At 43.9% G+C, this 22,593-nt stretch overlaps 2 long non-coding RNA genes across 2 annotated transcripts; both read left to right on the top strand.

The window, feature by feature from the left end:
• Positions 1 to 11,537: 11,537 nt before the first annotated feature.
• Positions 11,538 to 12,422, top strand: LOC124281594. The gene is made up of 3 exons (XR_006899944.1): positions 11,538 to 11,724; positions 11,930 to 11,971; positions 12,308 to 12,422. It is a non-coding gene; the product is annotated as an uncharacterized LOC124281594 (long non-coding RNA).
• A 362-nt stretch (positions 12,423 to 12,784) lies between these two features.
• LOC124281595 lies at positions 12,785 to 12,961 on the top strand. The gene is made up of 2 exons (XR_006899945.1): positions 12,785 to 12,849; positions 12,891 to 12,961. It is a non-coding gene; the product is annotated as an uncharacterized LOC124281595 (long non-coding RNA).
• Positions 12,962 to 22,593: the final 9,632 nt, after the last annotated feature.

Below are 22,593 nucleotides of genomic sequence, written 5' to 3'. Positions count from 1 at the left end.
GTGACATTAACTTATGTATTGTGCCTGGGTGGTGGGACATTAACCTATGTATTGTGCCTGGGTGGTGGGACATTAACTTATGTATTGTGCCTGGGTTGTGGGACATTAACTTATGTATTGTGCCTGGGTGGTTGGACATTAACCTATGTATTGTGCCTGGGTGGTGGGACATTAACCTATGTATTGTGCCTGGGTGGTGGGACATTAACCTATGTATTGTGCCTGGGTGGTGGGACATTTACTTATGTATTGTGCCTGGGTGGTGGGACATTAACTTATGTATTGTGCCTGGGTGGTTGGACATTAACCTATGTATTGTGCCTGGGTGGTGGGACATTAACCTATGTATTGTGCCTGGGTGGTGGGACATTAACTTATGTATTGTGCCTGGGTGGTGGGACATTAACCCATGTATTGTGCCTGGGTGGTGGGACATTAACCTATGTATTGTGCCTGGGTGGTGGGACATTAACCTATGTATTGTGCCTGGGTGGTGGGACATTAACTTATGTATTGTGCCTGGGTGGTGTGACATTAACTTATGTATTGTGCCTGGGTGGTGGGACATTAACCTATGTATTGTGCCTGGGTGGTGGGACATTAACTTATGTATTGTGCCTGGGTTGTGGGACATTAACTTATGTATTGTGCCTGGGTGGTTGGACATTAACCTATGTATTGTGCCTGGGTGGTGGGACATTAACTTATGTATTGTGCCTGGGTGGTGGGACATTAACTTATGTATTGTGCCTGGGTGGTGGAGCATTAACATATGTATTGTGCCTGGGTAGTGTGACATTAACTTATGTATTGTGCCTGGGTGGTGGGACATTAACTTATGTATTGTGCCTGGGTGGTGTGACATTAACTTATGTATTGTGCCTGGGTGGTGGGACATTAACTCATGTATTGTGCCTGGGTGGTGGGACATTAACTTATGTATTGTGTCTGGGTGGTGTGACATTAACCTATGTATTGTGCCCGGGTGGTGTGACATTAACTTATGTATTGTGCCTGGGTGGTGGGACATTAACTTATGTATTGTGCCTGGGTGGTGTGACATTAACTTATGTATTGTGCCTGGGTGGTGGGACATTAACCTATGTATTGTGCCTGGGTGGTGGGACATTAACCTATGTATTGTGCCTGGGTGGTGGGACATTAACTTATGTATTGTGCCTGGGTGGTGTGACATTAACTTATGTATTGTGCCTGGGTGGTGGGACATTAACCTATGTATTGTGCCTGGGTGGTGTGACATTAACTTATGTATTGTGCCTGGGTAGTGTGACATTAACTTATGTATTGTGCCTGGGTGGTGTGACATTAACCTATGTATTGTGCCTGGGTGGTGGGACATTAACTTATGTATTGTTCCTGGGTGGTGTGACATTAACTTATGTATTGTGCCTGGGTGGTGTGACATTAACCTATGTATTGTGCCTGGGTGGTGGGACATTAACTTATGTATTGTGCCTGGGTGGTGGGACATTAACCTATGTATTGTGCCTGGGTGGTGGGACATTAACTTATGTATTGTGCCTGGGTGGTGGGACATTAACCTATGTATTGTGCCTGGGTGGTGGGACATTAACCTATGTATTGTGCCTGGGTGGTGGGACATTAACTTTTGTATTGTGCCTGGGTGGTGTGACATTAACCTATGTATTGTGCCTGGGTGGTGGGACATTAACTTATGTATTGTTCCTGGGTGGTGTGACATTAACCTATGTATTGTGCCTGGGTGGTGGGGTGGTTTAACCTATTGGCAAAGGCGCATCCCTGTGTGATATGAGACAAGCCACATCCCTGTGTGATATTAGACATGACACATCCCAGTGTGATATGAGACAAGACACATCCAAGTGTGATATGAGACATGACACATCCCAGTGTGATATGAGACATGACACATCCCTGTGTGATATGATACAAGACATCCTTGTGTGATATGAGACAAGACACATCCCTGTGTGATATGAGACAAGACACATCCCTGTGTGATATGAGACATGACACATCCCAGTGTGTTATGAGACATGACACATCCCAGTGTGATATGAGACATGACACATCCCTGTGTGATATGATACAAGACATCCCTGTGTGATATGAGACAAGACACATCCCTGTGTGATATGAGACAGGACACATCCCTGTGTGATATGAGACAAGACACATCCCTTTAACATGGATAAAGTATTCCTCACCTAGCACTGTGAGATTGGCACGAGTCACTATGGAGCCAACCTCGCTACTGGCGAAGCAAGAGTACTCTCCTGCGTCAGACAAGGACACCTGAGTGATCTGTAAGAAGAGGTCATGGTCAAGGTCAGATCATCATACATCCCATGGGATGGTTCTCTCAATTGTTTGTTGAAGTTATTTATATAACCACCTTATGTTTGCATTATCACATAAAAATATACAATTATATTATGAATAACACCATAAGAATTTCAAATGTGTCCCTGACCTTGGGCATTGACTTGGTTTGATTTGAATTCTAATAATGCCTTCTTATTCTATAAAATTTTATTGTTTACTATCCCAAAAGTAATGACTTAGGAGATGAACCTACTTTGAAATTTTAGGTAGTTTCACTGTAGATTAAATACTTCTAATTTTACTTTGAAACTGGGGGTTGACATATATACAGACAGGCCAATTTCCATAGATTCAATCTTAATCTACATTTGCACTGCCCCAAGTTGATTGTGTATTTTATAAGTATGCCAATATCAGTTTACACGTCAGGACACAGTTGATATAACTTGCACAGGCAGGTACAGTCTCATGATTTACAGGAAATGAGGAGTTTTATACAACATATACAGCGCCATCTAGCCGGTACTTGACCACATGTGATATGGTGTATAGGCTGCATCTGGAGCAGTTGATGGCCTCTCAGTGGTCAGTCTCACCTGTAGAGTGGCCACACCTTCTTCATTGTACAGCAGCAGTATTCTTGGACCTGGAAGGATGGTGGTGGCATCGTTGAAGCGCCAGGTGATGCTGGGTCTAGGTCGGCCACATATCTTACAGGTCAGAACAGCAGTATCACCCGCCTGTACAGTGACACTGGTTAGAGGCTGCTGGACGATTGGAGGGACCTCATAGTTAAAGTCCCCTGGACTCATCACCTGAACACACAAGCAGGATGCATCATCACATGAACACACAAGCAGGACATATTATCACCTGAACACACAAGCAGGATGCATCATCACCTGAACACACAAGCAGGATGCATCATCACCTGAACACACAAGCAGGATGCATCATCACCTGAACACACAAGCAGGATGCATCAACACCTGAACACACAAGCAGGATGCATCATCACCTGAACACACAAGCAGGATGCATCATCACCTGAACACACAAGCAGGACATGTCATCACCTGAACACACAAGCAGGATGCATCATCACCTGAACACACAAGCAGGATGCATCAACACCTGAACACACAAGCAGGATGCATCATCACCTGAACACACAAGCAGGATGCATCAACACCTGAACACACAAGCAGGATGCATCAACACCTGAACACACAAGCAGGATGCATCAACACCTGAACACACAAGCAGGATGCATCAACACCTGAACACACAAGCAGGATGCATCAACACCTGAACACACAAGCAGGATGCATCAACACCTGAACACACAAGCAGGATGCATCATCACCTCAACACACAAGCAGGACACATCATCACCTCAACACACAAGCCAGACACACCATTGCCTCAACAAACATCTTCTACTCCTTTTCGTTGAGTGTGATATTTTTCCACAGACACAATCTGGGGTTTTGAAAGAAAGAATTTGATAAGATTATCATCTGTCAGCACTCAAATTGCTAAAAGTGACCAGCTACCTTGACCTTTGGCTTGCCATCCCGTCCAAGTGACTTGGCCTTCCTCTCCAGGCTGCTCAGGCCATCAGCACTCTTATCAGGCCGAAAACTTGGCTTCTTCAGTTTGAACATCTGCCACGAGTGTTTTCTGAAGAATGTTACATCAACTGATAACAGCAGAGCCATACAGACACTCAGTTCTTTCAGAACATGCTAGGAAGCTTGGAGTGACAAGGAGATAAGCCTCAGAAAGATTCTATTTGAAAGATTCTATTTGTCATATGTTAATGGTTGTACCTCAAACAATTATTTACATTAGTGGCTGACACTTTGAAAGCAGGTTGATGTTTGGAACCATATCCAAACTGACTGGGGAGCAACACATGACAAGAAACTCTGAATAACACACATGATTTTCATTAAACTGAAAGTTTTGAGAAGCTGCTAGGCTCTGTAGCTCATCTGACTTATGGAGAAACCTTATTTTGACTTAGTTTGTTGTTTGACGTCCACTCAGTAATATTGCTAAATACTCCAATCCATTCATTAAGGCAATCTGCTTGACTGTGTTTGTACCAGACAATCCAGTGAACAACATTATGACTATTGATGTACACAATAGGGATATGATGTGATGCCAGGAATAAAGTCCATGCTGTCAATCACTTCACATGACAAGCATTGGTTGCTGAAGACCAGTTCCAACCTGGATGTTTCCTGGGACCATATTGTTTTACAAACATGAAATGAATCATTACTATTTAGTAAATTTGTGTCTGATAAATTTGAAGCAAAATATAAAAGCAGAGCACTTTTTCAACATTGTTAATGACACCGATGTATAATGTAAATGACACCGATGTATAATGTTAATGACACCGATGTATAATGTAAATGACACCGATGTATAATGTTAATGACACCGATGTATAATGTTAATGACACCGATGTATAATGTTAATGACACCGATGTATAATGTTAATGACACCGATGTATAATGTTAATGACACCGATGTATAATGTTAATGACACCGATGTATAATGTTAATGACACCGATGTATAATGTTAATGACACCGATGTATAATGTTAATGACACCGATGTATAATGTTAATGACACCGATGTATAATGTTAATGACACCGATGTATAATGTTAATGTTAATGACACCGATGTATAATGTTAATGACACCGATGTATAATGTTAATGACACCCGATGTATAATGTTAATGACACCACCGATGTATAATGTTAATGACACCGATGTATAATGTTAATGACACCGATGTATAATGTTAATGACACCCGATGTATAATGTGACACCGATGTATAATGTTAATGACACCCGATGTATGTATAATGTTAATGACACCCGATGTATAATGTTAATGACACCGATGTATAATGTTAATGACACCGATGTATAATGTTAATGACACCGATGTATAATGTTAATGACACCGATGTATAATGTTAATGACACCGATGTATAATGTTAATGACACCGATGTATAATGTTAATGACACCGATGTATAATGTTAATGACACCGATGTATAATGTTAATGACACCGATGTATAATGTTAATGACACCGATGTATAATGTTAATGACACCGATGTATAATGTTAATGACACCGATGTATAATGTTAATGACACCGATGTATAATGTTAATGACACCGATGTATAATGTTAATGACACCGATGTATAATGTAAATGACACCGATGTATAATGTAAATGACACCGATGTATAATGTTAATGACACCGATGTATAATGTTAATGACACCCGATGTATAATGTAAATGACACCCGATGTATAATGTTAATGACACCCGATGTATAATGTTAATGACACCGATGTATAATGTTAATGACACCGATGTATAATGTTAATGACACCGATGTATAATGTAAATGACACCCGATGTATAATGTTAATGACACCCGATGTATAATGTTAATGACACCGATGTATAATGTTAATGACACCGATGTATAATGTTAATGACACCGATGTATAATGTTAATGACACCGATGTATAATGTTAATGACACCGATGTATAATGTTAATGACACCGATGTATAATGTAAATGACACCGATGTATAATGTTAATGACACCGATGTATAATGTTAATGACACGATGTTAATATAATGTATAATGAATGACACCCGATGTATAATGTTAATGACACCGATGTATAATGTTAATGACACCGATGTATAATGTTAATGACACCGATGTATAATGTTAATGACACCGATGTATGATGTAAATAGTAATACCTTGAAGAAATTTGTACCTCTTTATGTTTGGACAGTAATTTCCACTCAAACAATGTTTAAGGTTCCTAAGAATAAGATTTTAAAACCTTTTCTTTTAGCTATTATATTTGTAATCATATTTTAAAAAATACAAAACAAAACAAGAAAAAATTGTGTCCAGGGACACGGACCCCCGCTGTAGGAAGAGTTCACACATTCAGGGTCCCACTGAAGTACTTGAAAACACTACAAACAATGTGTTGAGGGGTTAGATAACACAACCTATTATCATATAAAGATCAATAATTGAACAAAATTCACGAACAAGTTCAATAAACATCTATGCAACTATGAGATGCACACCTTTCGAGTCCCAATGAGACACACGTATAAGCTTAATCAATTCTGTTGAGCAGTTTTTGTGGAGAAGTGGATAGACTTAATCCCCTATTTCACTATATTCAGAGAGAAATTCAACAAAACTTATGTAAGTTCAAACGGCATTAAAATTGGAAAAATAAATAAAATACAAAATCAAAATATGAGATGCACGCCTTTAGAGTCCCTATAAAGCACATGTGTAATCTAAATGAACTCCATAAAGTAGTTTTGAGGAGAAGTGTATAACGTTCACCCCCTGTTGGATGGAACGAACAGGCTGAATAGCGATAAGAAATCAGAATTATCTGAACAAGATAAGACATCTCCATAGGGAGGAACCTACATGTTAAATTTCAGCTTCCTCTATCACAGTACCTGACAGTATTTTACAAAAAGTTCAAAGGTCAGTGTTGAGGTTATCAGTAGTCACAGGGCCCTGTATCTGGTAGTCTAAAGCCAGAGGAATAACCTGCTTGATGTGCTATGGGTCCTTCAGTCCATTGCCTTTGTGGCCAATACATTGATTGTTTGGGATTTTGCCAGGGGGGACTGACATGATTCAATTGGACAGCCTGCAATCCCCGGACATTGAATTTGTTTCGCCATTTTCACTGTATGGAAAGGTGTAGGATGGTTCAACTTTGGCAGGACCATCCTACTGACTGCCTCTCCAAATATTGGAAACTACTTCTTTATTTGGTTTTCCATGGTTCGGAGTCTTGAGGGTCTTGTTGAGACTAGGTGGGCAGGGTAACCGGTCAGTGTAGGGAAGGTTAGCTTCAGATGGTTTACTGTGATAAACCATTAAAGTAATGTCCTCCAACAACAAATGGCATCAAAGGAAACTACAAGAAGCTAATGACATCAGGAGATCCCAACCAGCAATGAACCCTGGCCATGGAATATATCAGCCTCGTGCTTGAGACTTTTATTATTTGTGCTGGCTTCCTTGTCTTTGCTGGTTTTACCAGTGCTATTATCCCCCTTTGAGCATTACCTATCAGTGCATGGGCACCTAACAGCAATATTTATGCCTGGATTAATTCCTGGCCTCACGACTGTTGTTGTTTCACATGTACACATTTGATTCCTAGTCTTCCATTTACCTGATGAAGGAATAAAGAAGTAAAGAAGCTGACATCCAAATATAGTTTTCAAGTAATTGGATCAAATACAGTGTCATCGGAAGAACAGAGGAATGGATGGAATTCCCGGATATAACTATATACCATCAACACTTTTTAGGTGAATAAATTTTATTTGTTTTGAGAAATTGAAAACGTAATGAATGTATTGCAGCAACACTGCAAGGAAACAAGTTAACATGACCTTGTTCAGGCCAGCTGAGCTAACTTGTACCTGTGAGCTACAGAAATGACAGGTATTTGACTCACTTTAAACTGCCATCCATGTCTTTGGGGCCCAGGATGTGTCCAGGGATCCAGCCCTCGGCGGCTGGGGAGTTGTGGTTGGCCGCCCGATGAACAAGGAACATGTTGGTGGGATTGGTGGCCAGGATCTGCACCAACTCGCCGCGGAACACCGAGATCTCGTCCTCCTTGATGGCCACATAGTCCACAATGATGCGTCCCTCTGTGACCCCACCCTCCAGCTGGGGACAAACCAGGGGCAGTGAGTAAGTCCCACCTTGCCACAGCCCTGACTCACAGGTGACCCTCCACAATAACAATACCCACCTTGTCAGAGCCCTTCCTCACAGGTCACCCTCCACAATAACCACACCCACCTTACCACAGCCCTTCACCCTCCACAATAACCACACCCACCTTACCACAGCCCTTCACCCTCCACAATAACCACACCCACCTTACCTTAGCACATCCCCCTCCACCACACCCACCTTACCAAAGCCCTTCACCCACAATAACCACACCCACCTTACCACAGCCCTTCACCCTCCATAATAACCACACCCACCTTACCACAGCCCTGCCTCACAGGTCACCCTCCACAATAACCACACCCACCTTACCACAGCCCTTCACCCTCCACAATAACCACACCCACCTTACCACAGCCCTGCCTCACAGGTCACCCTCCACAATAACCACACCCACCTTGCCACAGCCCTTCACCCTCCACAATAACCACACCCACCTTACCACAGCCCTTCACCCTCCACAATAACCACACCCACCTTACCACAGCCCTTCACCCTCCACAAAACCACACCCACCTTACCACAGCCCTTCACCTCCCACAATAACCACACACCTTACCACAGCCCTGCCTCACAGGTCACCCTCCACAATAACCACACCCACCTTACCACAGCCCTTCACCCTCCACAATAACCACACCCACCTTACCACAGCCCTGCCTTCACCCTCCACAACCACACCCACCTTACACTACACAGCCCTTCACCCTCCACAATAACCCACCCACCTTACCACAGCCCTTCACCCTCCACAATAACCACACCCACCTTGCCACAGCCCTTCACCCTCCACAATAACCACACCCACCTTACCACAGCCCTGCCTCACAGGTCACCCTCCACAATAACCACACCCACCTTACCACAGCCCTTCACCCTCCACAATAACCACACCCACCTTACCACAGCCCTGCCTCACAGGTCACCCTCCACAATAACCACACCCACCTTACCACAGCCCTTCACCCTCCACAATAACCACACCCACCTTACCACAGCCCTGCCTCACAGGTCACCCTCCAAAATAACCACACCCACCTTACCACAGCCCTTCACCCTCCACAATAACCACACCCACCTTACCACAGCCCTTCACCCTCCACAATAACCACACCCACCTTACCACAGCCCTGCCTCACAGGTCACCCTCCACAATAACCACAGTAAATCACAACTGGTTGGCAAATCCAGTACATGACCTGTTTACTGCAGCCCCATGTGGCTCGTAGTGTGGAAGGGCTGGTAGTGTGGAGGTGCTGTCAGTGTAGAAGGGCTGGTAGTGTGGAAGGGGTGTCAGTGTGGAAGGGCTGGTAGTGTGGAAGGGGTGTCAGTGTGGAAAGGCGGTTAGTGTGGAAGGGATGTCAGTGTGAAGGGTCTGTCAGAGTGGAAGGGCTGGTATTGTGGAGGGTCTGTCAGTGTGGAAGGGCTGGTAGTGTGGAGGGGCTGTCAGTGTGGAAGGGCTGGTAGTGAGGAGGGTCTGTCAGTGTGGAGGGTCTGTCTGTGTGGGGCTGTCAATGGAAGGGCTGGTAGTGTGGAAGGGGGTGTCAGTGTGGAAAGAGGTTAGTGTGGAAGGGATGTCAGTGTGAATGGGTCTGTCATGGAAGGGCTGGTATTGTGGAGGAGTCCATCATGGGAAGGCTGTCAGTGTGGAGAGCTGTCAGTGTGGAAGGGCTGGTAGTGTGGAGAGGGAGTCTGTCAGTGTGGAGGGTCTGTCCAGACAATGGAAGGGCTGGTGTCTGTCAGTGTGAAGGGTCTGTCAGAGTGGAAGGGCTGGTGAGTATTGTGGAGGGTCTGTCAGTGTGGAAGGGCTGGTGGTGGGAGGGTCTGTCAGTGTGGAAGGGCTGGTAGTGAGGAGTCTGTCAGTGTGGAAGGGCTGGTAGTGAGTGAGGAGGGTCTGTCAGTGTGGAGAGGTCTGTCAGTGTGGAAGGGCTGACAAGTAGTGTGGAGGGGCTGTCAGTGTGGAAGGGCTGGTAGTGAGGAGGGTCTGTCAGTGTGGAGGGTCTGTCAGTGTGGAAGGGCTGGTAGTGTGGAGGGTCTGTCAGTGTGAAGGGTCTGTCAGAGTGGAAGGGCTGGTATTGTGGAGGGTCTGTCAGTGTGGAAGGGCTGGTATTGTGGAGGGTCTGTCAGTGTGGAAGGGCTGGTAGTGTGGAGGGTCTGTCAGTGTGGAAGGGCTGGTAGTGAGGAGGGTCTGTCAGTGTGGAAGGGCTGGTAGTGTTAAAGGTCTGTCAGTGTGGACGGGCTGGTAGTGTGGAGGGGCTGTCAGTGTGAAGGGTCTGTCAGAGTGGAAGGGCTGGTATTGTGGAGGGTCTGTCAGTGTGGAAGGGCTGATATTGTGGAGGGTCTGTCAGTGTGGAAAAGTCAGTGTGCTTACCATAGATTCTTTACTTCTAGCTAAAGGTGCCATCAGACAGACAGAAATACAACAGCAAGATAGTTACCATATTGTGTGTGAGATACTTGTAAGCTAGACTGATGGTGAATGAATGCTAGCAGTAGCTTGGTATACGTGATACTTGTTTAGTTTAAAATCAATATTAGATAGTCACTCCACATCACAACACATTAGTGCTAAAGCAAATTAACTGCAGAATTAAAATCACAATAGAGGTCAATAATTGAACTTAAGTGTTAAATGTGTACATCATATATAGGGTGTGTATCATAGCTCAGGTAAAAAAAGATCTCAATCAAACAGAGACAGCATATAGACTGGTAAAGGGTAATGAAACATGTTTTCACTTATCAATCGCCAGCTAGGATCATATGGATGACAACACTATCATTGTCAAAGAATATGCAACCACTTAAACATTCTTTACTTGTTCATGACACATGTATTCATGACTTGTGGAGTATGAGATCTAGGGGAGGGGAAAGAGTTGGGATTTGTTGGTGTAAAGGAACAAAAGGTGTTGGTATAGTCAGTATTGTATTGGTGTTGTCAAGGAAGGTGTAGGTGTAGTCAGTATTGTATTGGTGTTGTAGAGGAAGGTGTTGGTATAGTCAGTATTGTATTGGTGTTGTCAAGGAAGGTGTAGGTGTAGTCAGTGTTGTATTGGTGTTGTAAAGGAAGGTGTAGGTGTAGTCAGTGTTGTATTGGTGTTGTCAAGGAAGGTGTTGGTATAGTCAGTATTGTATTGGTGTTGTCAAAGGAAGGTGTAGGTGTAGTCAGTGTTGTATTGGTGTTGTAAAGGAAGGTGTAGGTGTAGTCAGTGTTGTATTGGTGTTGTCAAGGAAGGTGTTGGTATAGTCAGTATTGTATTGGTGTTGTAAAGGAAGGTGTAGGTGTAGTCAGTATTGTATTGGTGTTGTCAAGGAAGGTGTTGGTATAGTCAGTATTGTATTGGTGTTGTCAAGGAAGGTGTTGCTGTAGTCAGTGTTGTATTGGTGTTGTCAAGGAAGGTGTTGGTGTGGTCAGTATTGTATTGGTTTTGTCAAGGAAGGTGTTGGTGTGGTCAGTATTGTATTGGTGTTGTCAAGGAAGGTGTTGGTGTGGTCAGTATTGTATTGGTGTTGTCAAGGAAGGTGTTGGTGTAGTCAGTATTGTATTGGTGTTGTCAAGGAAGGTGTAGGTGTAGTCAGTGTTGTATTGGTGTTGTAAAGGAAGGTGTAGGTGTAGTCAGTATTGTATTGGTGTTGTCAAGGAAGGTGTTGGTGTGGTCAGTATTGTATTGGTGTTGTCAAGGAAGGTGTTGGTATAGTCAGTATTGTATTGGTGTTGTAAAGGAAGGTGTAGGTGTGCTCAGTGTTGTATTGGTGTTTGTCAAGGAAGGTGTAGGTGTAGTCAGTATTGTATTGGTGTTGTAAAGGAAAGTGTTGGTATAGTCAGTATTGTATTGGTGTTGTCAAGGAAGGTGTTGGTATAGTCAGTATTGTATTGGTGTTGTCAAGGAAGGTGTAGGTGTAGTCAGTATTGTATTGGTGTTGTCAAAGGAAAGGTGTAGGTGTAGTCAGTATTGTATTGGTGTTGTCAAAGGAAGGTGTTGGTATAGTCAGTATTGTATTGGTGTTGTCAAGGGGAAAGGTGTTGGTATAGTCAGTATTGTATTGGTGTTGTCAAGGGAAAGGTGTTGGTGTAGTCAGTGTTGTATTGGTGTTGTAAAGGAAGGTGTAGGTGTGCTCAGTGTTGTATTGGTGTTTGTCAAGGAAGGTGTTGGTATAGTCAGTATTGTATGGGTGTTGTCAAGGAAGGTGTTGGTATAGTCAGTATTGTATTGGTGTTGTCAAGGAAGGTGTTGGTATAGTCAGTATTGTATTGGTGTTGTCAAGGAAGGTGTTGGTATAGTCAGTATTGTATTGGTGTTGTCAAGGAAGGTGTTGGTGTAGTCAGTATTGTATTGGTGTTGTCAAGGAAGGTGTTGGTATAGTCAGTATTGTATTGGTTTTGTAAAGGAAGGTGTTGGTATAGTCAGTTTTGTATTGGTGTTGTCAAAGGAAAGGTGTTAGTATAGTCAGTATTGTATTGGTGTTTGTCAAAGGAAAGGTGTTGGTATAGTCAGTTTTGTATTGGTGTTGTCAAGGAAAGGTGTTGGTATAGTCAGTATTGTATTGGTGTTGTCAAGGGAAGGTGTTGGTATAGTCAGTATTGTATTGGTGTTGTCAAAGGAAGGTGTTGGTGTAGTCAGTGTTGTATTGGTGTTGTCAAGGAAGGTGTTGGTATAGTCAGTATTGTATTGGTTGTCAAAAGGAAGGTGTTGGTGTAGTCAGTGTTGTATTGGTGTTGTAAAGGAAGGTGTAGGTGTGCTCAGTGTTGTATTGGTGTTTGTCAAGGAAGGTGTTGGTATAGTCAGTATTGTATGGGTGTTGTCAAGGAAGGTGTTGGTATAGTCAGTATTGTATTGGTGTTGTCAAGGAAGGTGTTGGTATAGTCAGTATTGTATTGGTGTTGTCAAGGAAGGTGTTGGTATAGTCAGTATTGTATTGGTGTTGTCAAGGAAGGTGTTGGTGTAGTCAGTATTGTATTGGTGTTGTCAAGGAAGGTGTTAGTATAGTCAGTATTGTATTGGTTTTGTGTAAGGAAAGGTGTTGGTATAGTCAGTTTTGTATTGGTGTTGTCAAGGAAAGGTGTTGGTATAGTCAGTATTGTATTGGTTTTGTAAGGAAGGTGTTGGTATAGTCAGTTTTGTATTGGTGTTGTCAAAGGAAGGTGTTGGTATAGTCAGTATTGTATTGGTGTTGTCAAGGAAGGTGTAGGTGTAGTCAGTATTGTATTGGTGTTGTCAAGAGGAAGGTGTTGGTATAGTCAGTATTGTATTGGTGTTGTAAAGGAAGGTGTTGGTATAGTCAGTGTTGTATTGGTGTTGTCAAGGAAGGTGTTGGTATAGTCAGTATTGTATTAGTGTTGTCAAGGAAGGTGTAGGTGTAGTCAGTATTGTATTGGTGTTGTAAAGGAAGGTGTTGGTATAGTCAGTATTGTATTGGTGTTGTCAAGGAAGGTGTTGGTATAGTCAGTATTGTATTGGTGTTGTCAAGGAAGGTGTTGGTATAGTCAGTATTGTATTGGTGTTGTCAAAGGAAGGTGTTGTTGTAGTCAGTATTGTATCCCATACGTTTACAGCTGACAAAGAAACATGTTCTTTAAACAATCAAATATAATGTTTTCGGGAAATTATAACACGTAACAGTTTTTCAAACTGGAATAAAGTCTGGTCAAGTTGGCCTGCATGGCAACTATTTTCATGATGTCCATGGTTACATATAAGCAATCAATCAATGTATTATTGGCTAAACCTCTGAACAAAGGATGTTTCTACACACACTTTACAACAAGGTGTGGGGTTTACAATTCGATTAGCAAACTTACATACATACACACTAATCTTTGGCAAATCCACTGTGCAAGATAACAGTGATTAATCAAATCAACGTATTATTGGTTTATCCTTTGATCAATGGGTGTTTTTGTATTTTATTCAACTGATACTTTCTCTCCTGCTGTGCTTCCACACACATATTACATAAGACGTTACACATGTGCCACTTCAGACCTGAATTACAGGGTTGAGTATTACCTCAGATAACTTCACACACTTTCATTGCTGTGATACTTTATTAAAATAAATGACTAGAATCTCCAAGGATATTTCCGAATAACAGCAACTTTTATGCAAGCTTGTTTAGCTTGAAGAAGTTAATTAACATGTGCCCTTTGGTATGTTTTATATGCACACAAACACACTCTCAAAGCTTATGTCACTGTCCTAACAGAGAGTAGCCCAGTCTCATGTCATGCACAGTTGTGTCCACTAGTAAATGTGTCATGGCAACAAATGAGACCTAGGTGGCAGGGTTAGATTGGCGGGCCGGATTAAAGCCACAGATAAGTGTTGGTGTACAGGTTGGTGTGGCTAGGCAAGTTGTTGGTGTACAGGTTGGTGTGGCTAGGCAAGTTGTTGGTGTACAGGTTGATGTGGCTAGGCAAGTTGTTGGTATACAGGCTGGTGTGGCTAGGCAAGTTGTTGGTGTACAGGTTGGTGTGGCTAGGCAAGTTGTTGGTGTACAGGTTGGTGTGGCTAGGCAAGTTGTTGGTGTACAGGTTGGTGTGGCTAGGCAAGTTGTTGGTGTACAGGTTGGTGTGGCTAGAGCAAGTTGTTGGTGTACAGGTTGGTGTGGCTAGGCAAGTTGTTGGTGTACAGGTTGGTGTGGCTAGGCAAGTTGTTGGTGTACAGGTTGGTGTGGCTAGGCAAGTTGTTGGTGTACAGGTTGGTGTGGCTAGGCAAGTTGTTGGTGTACAGGTTGGTGTGGCTAGGCAAGTTGTTGGTGTACAGGTTGGTGTGGCTAGGCAAGTTGTTGGTGTACAGGTTGGTGTGGCTAGGCAAGTTGTTGGTGTACAGGTTGGTGTGGCTAGGCAAGTTGTTGGTGTACAGGTTGGTGTGGCTAGGCAAGTTGTTGGTGTACAGGTTGGTGCGGCTAGGCAAGCTGTTGGTGTACAGGTTGGATGCGGCTAGGCAAGTTGTTGGTATACAGGCTGGTGTGGCTAGGCAAGTTCTTGGTATACAGGCTGGGGTGGCTAGGCAAGTTGTTGGTGTGCAGGTTGGTGTGGCTAGGCAAGTTGTTGGTGTAGGTGTTCATGCACGTGGTAGCCTAAGTGTTGGTGTTACTATGTTCTTGGGGTAGGCCTTGGACTTGGTGCAGGTTTTGTTAGACTTAGGTTTGGTAAATGTTTTAATAGCTTTGGGCTAAGTGTTGCTTGGGTACACATTGGTGTTGATGTGGCTAGGCAAGTTGTTGGTGTAGGTGTTGGTGTACATGTTGGTGTAGGTGTTGGTGTACATGTTGATGTTGGTGTACATGTTGGTGTAGGTGTTGGTGTATATGTAGGTGTTGGTGTACATGTTGGTGCAGGTGTTGGTGTAGGTGTAGGTGTACATGTTGGTGTAGGTGTAGGTGTTGGTGTAGGTGTACATGTTGGTGTAAGTGTAGGTGTACATGTTGGTGTAGGTGTTGGTGTATATGTTGATGTTGGTGTACATGTTGGTGTAGGTGTTGGTGTATATGTTGGTGTAGGTGTAGGTGCACATGTTGGTGTAAGTGGAGGTGTTGGTGTACATGTAGGTGTTGGTGTACATGTTGGTGTAGGTGTTGGTGTAGGTGTACATGTTGGTGTAGGTGTTGATGTACATGTTGGTGTACATGTTGGTGTTGGTGTTGGTGTACATGTTGGTGTACATGTTGGTGTAGGTGTTGGTGTAGGTGTACATGTTGGTGTACATGTTGGTGTAGGTGTTGGTGTACATGTTAGTGGAGGTGTTGGTGTACATGTTGGAGTAGGTGTTGGTGTACATGAAGGTGTTCGTGTACATGTTGGTGTAAGTGTAGGTGTTGGTGTTGGTGTAGGTGTACATGTTGGTTTAAGTGTAGGTGTACATGTTGGTGTATATGTTGATGTTAGTGTAGGTGTTGGTGTATATGTTGGTGTAGGTGTAGGTGCACATGTTGGTGTAAGTGTAGGTGTTGGTGTAGGTGTACATGTAGGTGTTGGTGTACATGTTGGTGTAAGTGTAGGTGTTGGTGTAGGTGTTGGTGTACATGTTGGTGTAAGTGTAGGTGTTGGTGTACATGTAGGTGTTGGTGTACATGTTGGTGTAGGTGTTGGTTTAGGTGTTGGTGTTGGTGTACATGTTGGTGTAGGTGTTGGTGTAAGTGTAGGTGTTGGTGTACATGTAGGTGTTGGTGTACATGTTGGTGTAGGTGTTGGTTTAGGTGTTGGTGTTGGTGTACATGTTGGTGTACATGTTGGTGTAAGTGCAGGTGTTGGTGTACATGTAGGTGTACATGTTGGTGTAGGTGTTGGTTTAGGTGTTGGTGTTGGTGTACATGTTGGTGAACATGTTGGTGTAGGTGTTGGTGTAGGTGTACATGTTGGTGTAGGTGTTGGTGTACATGTTAGTGGAGGTGTTGGTGTACATGTTGGTGTTGGTGTACATGTTGGTGTAGGTGTTGGTTTAGGTGTTGGTGTTGGTGTACATGTTGGTGTAAGTGTAGGTGTTGGTGTACATGTAGGTGTTGGTGTACATGTTGGTGTAGGTGTTGGTTTAGGTGTTGGTGTACATGTTGGTGTAGGTGTTGGTGTAGGTGTACATGTTGGTAGTTGGTTTGGGAATGTTGGTGTACATGTTAGTGGAGGTGTTGGTGTACATGTTGGTGTAGGTGTTGGTGTACATGTAGGTGTTGGTGTACATGTTGGTGTAAGTGTAGGTGTTGGTGTAGGTGTTGGTGTATATGTTGATGTTGGTGTAGGTGTTGGTGTATATGTTGGTGTAGGTGTAGGTGCATATGTTGGTGTAAGTGTAGGTGTTGGTGTAGGTGTACATGTAGGTGTTGGTGTACATGTTGGTGTAAGTGTAGGTGGTGGTGTACATGTTGGTGTAGGTGTTGGTGTTGGTGTACATGTTGGTGTACATGTCGGTGTAGGTGTACATGTTGGTGTACATGTTGGTGTAGGTGTTGGTGTACATGTTGGTGTACATGTTGGTGTACATGTTGGTATAGGTGTAGGTGTTGGTGTACATGTTGGTATACATGTTGGTGTAGGTGTTGGTGTACATGTTGGTGTTGGTGTACATGTCGGTGTACATGTTGGTGTTGGTGTACATGTTGGTGTAGGTGTGAGTGTACATGTTGGTGTAGGTGTAGGTGTTGGTGTACATGTTGGTGTAGATGTTGGTGTAGGTGTTGGTGTTGGTGTACATGTTGGTGTAGGTGTAGGTGTTGGTGTACATGTTGGTATACATGTTGGTGTAGGTGTTGGTGTACATGTTGGTATACCGGTTGGTGTACATGTCGGTGTACATGTTGGTGTAGGTGTTGGTGTTGGTGTACATGTTGGTGTAGGTGTTGGTGTTGGTGTACATGTTGGTGTACATGTTGGTGTAGGTGTAGGTGTTGGTGTACATGTTGGTGTAGGTGTAGGTGTTGGTGTACATGTTGGTGTGGGTGATGGTGTACATGTTGGTGTAGGTGTTGGTGTTGGTGTACATGTTGGTGTACATGTTGGTGTAAGTGTAGGTGTTGGTGTACATGTAGGTGTTGGTGTACATGTTGGTGTAGGTGTTAGTGTACATGTTGGTGTAGGTGTTAGTGTACATGTTGGTGTAGGTGTTAGTGTACATGTTGGTGTAGGTGTACATGTTGGTGTAGGTGTTAGTGTACATGTAGGTGTACATGTTGGTGTACATGCTGGTGTAGGTGTTAGTGTACACGTTGGTGTAGGTGTTGGTGTAGGTGTTAGTGTACATGTTGGTGTAGGTGTTGGTGTACATGTTGGTGTAGGTGTTGGTGTTGGTGTAGGTGTTAGTGTACATGTTGGTGTAGGTGTTGGTGTACAGGTTGGTGTAGGTGTTGGTGTACATATTGGTGTTGGTGTACATGTTGGTGTAGGTGTTGGTGTACATGTTGGTGTAGGTGTTGGTGTACATGTTGGTGTAGGTGTTGGTGTACATGTTGGTGTAGGTGTAGGTGTTAGTGTATATGTTAATGTGGGGGTAGGTGTACAAGTTGGTGTAGGTGTTGGTGTACATGTTGGTGTAGGTGTTGGTGTTGGTGTATATGTTAATGTGGGGGTAGGTGTACATGTTGATGTAGGTGTTGGTGTAGGTGTTGGTGTAAGTGTAGGTGTAGGTGTTAGTGTACATGTTAATGTGGGTGTACGTGTACAGGTTGGTGGGTGGGTGTAGGTGTTGGTGTATATGTTGGTGTAGGTGTTAGTGTACATGTTAATGTGGGTGTAGGTGTACATGTTGGTGTAGGTGTTGGTGTATATGTTGGTGTAGGTGTTGGTGTACATGTCGGTGTAGGTGTAGGTGTAGGTGTTGGTGTAGGTGTAGGTGTTGGTGTACATGTTAATGTGTGTGTTGGTGTACATGTTGGTGTAGGTGTTGGTGTATATGTTAATGTGGGTGTAGGTGTACAGGTTGGTGTAGTGTTGGTGTAGGTGTTGGTGTACATGTTGGTGTAGGTGTAGGTGTATGTTGGTGTAGGTGTAGGTGTACATGTTGGTGTAGGTGTTGGTGTACATGTTGATGTTGGTGTACATGTTGGTGTAGGTGGTGGTGTAGGTGTTGGTGTTGGTGTAGTTGCACATGTTGGTGTACATGTTGGCACATGTTGGTGTACATGTTGGTGTAGGTGTACATGTTGGTACATGTTGGTGTAGGTGTAGGTGTAGGTGTACATGTTGGTGTAGGTGTACATGTTGGTGTAGGTGTTGGTGTGGTTGACATTGTGAGTGTGGTCAGGGTTAATTTTGGCGAGGTTGGTGTTGCTATAGCAGTTGGGGCAGTTCTATGAAATATGTTGTTATTGTCAGTGCCAGTAGATATGTTTGCCGCACATCGCTCCCAAGGGCCAAGTGTCTGGCTTCCTTTGAGGAACTGAGTAGATAACTCTGATTATAAATTGACATTAAACTACAACATGAACTGTAATCACTATCTGCCCACACCAAGGAACCAATGACTACCACACAGTAACCAACACCTAGGACACAGGAACTGAAGTAACCAATGACAGCCAGACAATAACCCATGAAAACACACAGGAATCAAAGACAAGCTTACAATTATTCACACCTAGCACATACTAACCCATGTCAGGAATCCATCACTTGCATACATAAACCAACACCTACCATACAAGAATCCATGACAAGCATACAGTAACCAACACCTACCACACAGGAATCCATGACAAGCATACAGAAACCAACACCTACCATACAAGAATCCATGACAAGCATACAGTAACCAACACCTACCATACAAGAATCCATGACAACCATAAAGTAACCAACACCTACCATACAAGAATCCATGACAAGCATACAGTAACCAACACCTACCATACAAGAATCCATGACAAGCATACACTAACCAACACCTACCATACAAGAATCCATAACAACCATAAAGTAACCAACACCTACCACACAGGAATCCATGACAAGCATACAGTGCCCAACACCTACCATACAAGAATCCATGACAAGCATACAGTAACCAACACCTACCATACAAGAATCCATGACAAGCATACAGTAACCAACACCTACCATACAAAAATCCATGACAAGCATACACTAACCAACACCTACCAAACAAGAATCCATGAGTAGCATACAGTAACAAATACCCACCACACAGGAATCCATGTCAAGCATACAGAAACCAACAGCTACCACACAGTAACCACCATAGGACATAGAAATACAAGCTACAAAACCTTTTCCACATCCATATAAAATCTCCGCTAAAAGTGCAGAAATACACATTAGACAGAGGAACCAGTACCTTGCACACAGTAGTCCACAGAGGAACCAATACCTTGCACACAGTAGTCCACACACCTTAGACAGAGGAACCAATACCTTGCACACAGTAGTCCACACACCTTAGACAGAGGAACCAATACCTTGCACACAGTAGTCCACACACCTTGGACAGAGGAACCAATACCTTGCACACAGTAGTCCACACACCTTGAGACAGAGGAACCAATACCTTGCACACAGTAGTCCACACACCCTTGGACAGAGGAACCAATACCTTGCACACAGTAGTCCACACACCTTAGACAGAGGAACCAATACCTTGCACACAGTAGTCCACACACCTTAGACAGAGGAACCAATACCTTGCACACAGTAGTCCACACACCTTAGACAGAGGAACCAATACCTTGCACACAGTAGTCCACACACCTTGGACAGAGGAACCAATACCTTGCACACAGTAGTCCACACACCTTGGACAGAGGAACCAATACCTTGCACACAGTAGTCCACACACCTTGGACAGAGGAACCAATACCTTGCACACAGTAGTCCACACACCTTAGACAGAGGAACCAATACCTTGCACACAGTAGTCCACACACCTTAGACAGAGGAACCAATACCTTGCACACAGTAGTCCACACACCTTAGACAGAGGAACCAATACCTTGCACACAGTAGTCCACACACCTTAGACAGAGGAACCAATACCTTGCACACAGTAGTCCACACACCTTGGACAGAGGAACCAATACCTTGCACACAGTAGTCCACACACCTTGGACAGAGGAACCAATACCTTGCACACAGTAGTCCACACACCTTGGACAGAGGAACCAATACCTTGCACACAGTAGTCCACACACCTTAGACAGAGGAACCAATACCTTGCACACAGTAGTCCACACACCTTAGACAGAGGAACCAATACCTTGCACACAGTAGTCCACACACCTTAGACAGAGGAACCAATACCTTGCACACAGTAGTCCACACACCTTGGACAGAGGAACCAATACCTTGCACACAGTAGTCCACACACCTTAGACAGAGGAACCAATACCTTGCACACAGTAGTCCACACACCTTAGACAGAGGAACCAATACCTTGCACACAGTAGTCCACACACCTTAGACAGAGGAACCAATACCTTGCACACAGTAGTCCACACACCTTGGACAGAGGAACCAATACCTTGCACACAGTAGTCCACACACCTTGGACAGAGGAACCAATACCTTGCACACAGTAGTCCACACACCTTGGACAGAGGAACCAATACCTTGCACACAGTAGTCCACACACCTTAGACAGAGGAACCAATACCTTGCACACAGTAGTCCACACACCTTAGACAGAGGAACCAATACCTTGCACACAGTAGTCCACACACCTTAGACAGAGGAACCAATACCTTGCACACAGTAGTCCACACACCTTAGACAGAGGAACCAATACCTTGCACACAGTAGTCCACACACCTTGGACAGAGGAACCAATACCTTGCACACAGTAGTCCACACACCTTGGACAGAGGAACCAATACCTTGCACACAGTAGTCCACACACCTTGGACAGAGGAACCAATACCTTGCACACAGTAGTCCACACACCTTAGACAGAGGAACCAATACCTTGCACACAGTAGTCCACACACCTTAGACAGAGGAACCAATACCTTGCACACAGTAGTCCACACACCTTAGACAGAGGAACCAATACCTTGCACACAGTAGTCCACACACCTTGGACAGAGGAACCAATACCTTGCACACAGTAGTCCACACACCTTAGACAGAGGAACCAATACCTTGCACACAGTAGTCCACACACCTTAGACAGAGGAACCAATACCTTGCACACAGTAGTCCACACACCTTAGACAGAGGAACCAATACCTTGCACACAGTAGTCCACACACCTTAGACAGAGGAACCAATACCTTGCACACAGTAGTCCACACACCTTAGACAGAGGAACCAATACCTTGCACACAGTAGTCCACACACCTTGGACAGAGGAACCAATACCTTGCACACAGTAGTCCACACACCTTGGACAGAGGAACCAATACCTTGCACACAGTAGTCCACACACCTTGGACAGAGGAACCAATACCTTGCACACAGTAGTCCACACACCTTAGACAGAGGAACCAATACCTTGCACACAGTAGTCCACACACCTTAGACAGAGGAACCAATACCTTGCACACAGTAGTCCACACACCTTAGACAGAGGAACCAATACCTTGCACACAGTAGTCCACACACCTTGGACAGAGGAACCAATACCTTGCACACAGTAGTCCACACACCTTAGACAGAGGAACCAATACCTTGCACACAGTAGTCCACACTGCTAGGACAGGAATGCAGAGGAATACAAAGAGCATTTACACACACAGATTTGAAATAAATGTACTGACAGACTGCACATCAGCTAATGATCGCATGTTCTGTGCTGCTGGGTGGTGTGTGCCACAGGTGAAAGGACAAGTCATGCTTCTGTGATTACTGCTGTGAACATTCTCTAAACTAGATCATAAATCAATAACAACAGCAACTGTATATCTTACCAAAGTTGAAACTATTATTAAGAGGTAGTTTGGGCAGATATATCC

Source organism: Haliotis rubra, unplaced genomic scaffold (genome assembly GCF_003918875.1).
Source record: "Haliotis rubra isolate DU_JTF1 unplaced genomic scaffold, ASM391887v1 Scf285, whole genome shotgun sequence".
Classification (NCBI taxonomy): Eukaryota; Metazoa; Mollusca; class Gastropoda; order Lepetellida; family Haliotidae; genus Haliotis; species Haliotis rubra.
Note: the sequence above shows the minus strand (reverse complement) of the source record. Positions and strands in the feature narration are given on the sequence as shown.